Source organism: Phoca vitulina, unplaced genomic scaffold (assembly GCF_004348235.1).
Source record: "Phoca vitulina isolate PV1807 unplaced genomic scaffold, GSC_HSeal_1.0 scaffold86, whole genome shotgun sequence".
In the NCBI taxonomy this organism is placed as follows: domain Eukaryota; kingdom Metazoa; phylum Chordata; class Mammalia; order Carnivora; family Phocidae; genus Phoca; species Phoca vitulina.
Genome location: NW_022589789.1, coordinates 2,352,040 through 2,355,272, shown reverse-complemented (window position 1 = coordinate 2,355,272; position 3,233 = coordinate 2,352,040).

The following is a 3,233-nucleotide window of genomic DNA, read 5'->3' as shown; positions in this document are numbered from 1 at the left end:
GTGAAATTAGTCAGAGAAAGACAAATACCCTATGATTTCACTCATATGTGGAATTTAAGAAACAAAACAAACGAACAAGGAAATAGACAAACCAAAAAACAGACTCTTAAGTATAAAGAATAAACTGATGGTCCCCAGAGGGGAGGTGGGTGGAGAGATGGGTGAAATAAGAAGGGGATTAAGAGTACACTAATCTTGATGAGCACTGAGAAATGCACAGAATTATTGAATTACTACATTCTACACCTGAAACTAATATAACACTGTATGTTAACCATACTGGGATTAAAATTTTTAAAATAAACATTAAAGCAAAAATAAAATCAAATAAAATAGTCTGTATTCCTATACAATGGATGCTGAATCTTTCTGTTTATAAGCACAAAACATCTTTCCGTTTATTTAGCCTTTCTTTAACATCAATCCACAAAGTCTTAAAATGTTTTCATAAAAAGCTTGTTTATTATGGAAGATTTCTCTCTTGTTACTTTATACTTTTGCTGCTACTATTAATGACATCTTTTTTTCAAAATTATATTTTCTAACTACTTCTACTGATGTATAAAAACGCAATTGGTATTTGTGCATTGATTTTATATTCAACAACCTAGCCAAACTCTCTTAGCGACTTTCATAATTTTTCTATAGATTCTCTTGGGTTTTCTATGAAGACAACTGTATCATCAATAAATAATAAGAGGTTTATTTTTTTCTTTCTAATCTTCATGTGGGAGACACAAATGAAAAATACTTGAAGTTATAATCAGAAAACCTTGAGATTTGTTGGGCTTAAAGGGAGAGAGAGAGGGAAGAATCAAAGATATTTCCTTTCCCAGATTCTATATATGGTGGCAGATAGTGTCTCTACCTTGAAGGCTACAAAAAGAAAAACACCTTAAATTAAAGAAAAACAAATCATATACACATACCAGTGATTAGATTTGTTTTACCCAGTATGGAATTAAGAAACTGTATAGAATGGAATCATGTTCTTAGCTTTTACCATCACCAGCTTTTGTGAATGATATTGATGGAGTCAACATTCTATATTATGTGATCGCACAGTACAACATCTATAAGATATAACTGTGTAGATTTTTCTAGGTTCTTTGGAAAATAAATATACTATCATCACCACACTACCCATAGGTCTCCGTTTAAAACTTTACCAAATCACTTCAGTCAGCTTAAAAATTGGGACTTAAAGTGTGGTAATACATTCACTATTGAGATTAAACACATTGGGAGGTATTTAATTTTCAGTGGTCAAAAATTACCCTCCGAGAAAAGCTGAAAGGTTAATGGGGGTCAGGGAAAGGGGATCAATCTTAGATTAGTGACTATATGCTGTTGGGTGGGAGGGGGGACTGCCCTTGGGAGGACTCTAGGGATGTGGAGGGGAAAAGTTCTTAGCTGATATTTGGAAATGTTCCTTAGAGCAGAGCATGATTTGTCTAGTTAATTGGGGAAATGCAGAAGTGGAACATGGTCTTTCCCCCTAAACATTAAAGATGTGAAGCTCTGGATTAGAAAATTTGAGGTTCGGGGGGCCTCACTGGCTCAGTTGGTGGAGCATGCGACTCTTGATCTTGGGGCTGTAAATTCGAGCCCCATGTTGGGTATAGAGATAACTCAAAATTAAAATCTTTAAAAAAAAAGAAAATTTGAGATCTGCCTGCACTTAGATATCCTTAGACCCAGTCAAAAGAACATAAAATAAATCAAAGATAAATACTTAATGTTTTTAACAAAAAAACTTGACAGAACTAAAACTTATAAAAATTATCCAGTAAGAAAATATATTCTTGGTTTTTTTCAAAGTATCTACATTTACAAAGAATCTATTACAGGGACGCCTGGGTGGCTCAGTCGTTAAGCATCTGCCTCTGGCTCAGATCAAGATCCCAGGGTCCTGGGATCGAGTCCCGCATTGGGCTCCCTGCTCAGCGGGAAGCTTGCTTCTCCCTCTGCCTGCCACTCCCCCTGCTTGTTGTGCTCCCTCTCTCTCTCTCCAACAAATAAATAAAATCTTTTTTAAAAAAAGAATCTGTTACAATTGCAAAAAGAAAACTGCTGAAGAACTTTCTACTAAAGTTAGAAATATTCAACCAAGACCATTGTTTGAAAAATTAAAATAGTTGATCTGCTTTTTTCTTGGGAGAGAGCCTTCTAAATTAGTTTGCAGGATAATAATGGGTCTTGGGATATGACTGTTTCATGGCATATTTTTCTACAGATTGAAATAAGATTCAGATTTCACATTTGCATTGTCCTTCTCAAATGGAGAAGTTGTCCAAAAAGAAAAGGGGCTTTGTCAAATTCCATAAGAATAGTTTCTACTAACTCAGCTAAATTTGAGGTAGACACAAATTATAGAGAAGTATTTTCCCGTGTTAATCATAAACATTTTCTGATAGGAAAAATAATTTTTTTGAGAGAGAGAGCATGGGAGTGCAGATGCGTCAGTGAGGGTGGGGAAGGTAGGAGAGGGTAGGGGAGGGGCAGAGGGAAAAAGAGAATCTTTTTTTTTTTTTAACGATTTTATTTATTTATTTGACACAGAGAGACACAGCAAGAGAGGGAATACAAGCAGGGGGAGTGGGAGAGGGAGAAGAAGGACCTCCGCCGAGCAGAGGGCTTGAACGCAGGACCCTGGGAGCATGACCCAAGCCAAAGGCAGATGCTTAACAACTGAGCCACCCAGGCACCCTGGAAAAAGAGAATCTTAAGCAGGCTCCATAGCCAGTGCAGAACACATCTCGGACCTCGATCTCATGACCCTGAGATCATGACCTGAGACAAAATCCAGAGTTGGATGCTTAACTGACTGAGCCACCCAGGTGCCCCGGAAAAATAATATTTTTTAAAGAATGTAATTGTAACTTTGGTTTTCTACTAATATAATTCAGTAATGAGTTAGCAAATACACAATGTCTGAGTTACCTGAGAGATTGTACAAGATGATTATTAAGGTCTCTCTTAAGAGTCTATGGCTCTAAAACTGAGCTTTTTGTAAGGAATTGTTGTAACTTATAAAAATTACTACTAATAAAGGACTCTGTTTAATGCAACGTCCTTCTTCACATGTGCTACTGCATGACAGTCTGAAGACCTCCAAAACAAAAGGGAGATGGTCACGTACTCAGCAAAATTTCACTACCTCCTCTTGCCATCCTCATCTTAAATATGAAAGGACTGACCAATCTGTGGGAATGGTGATAGCTGGAGCATGA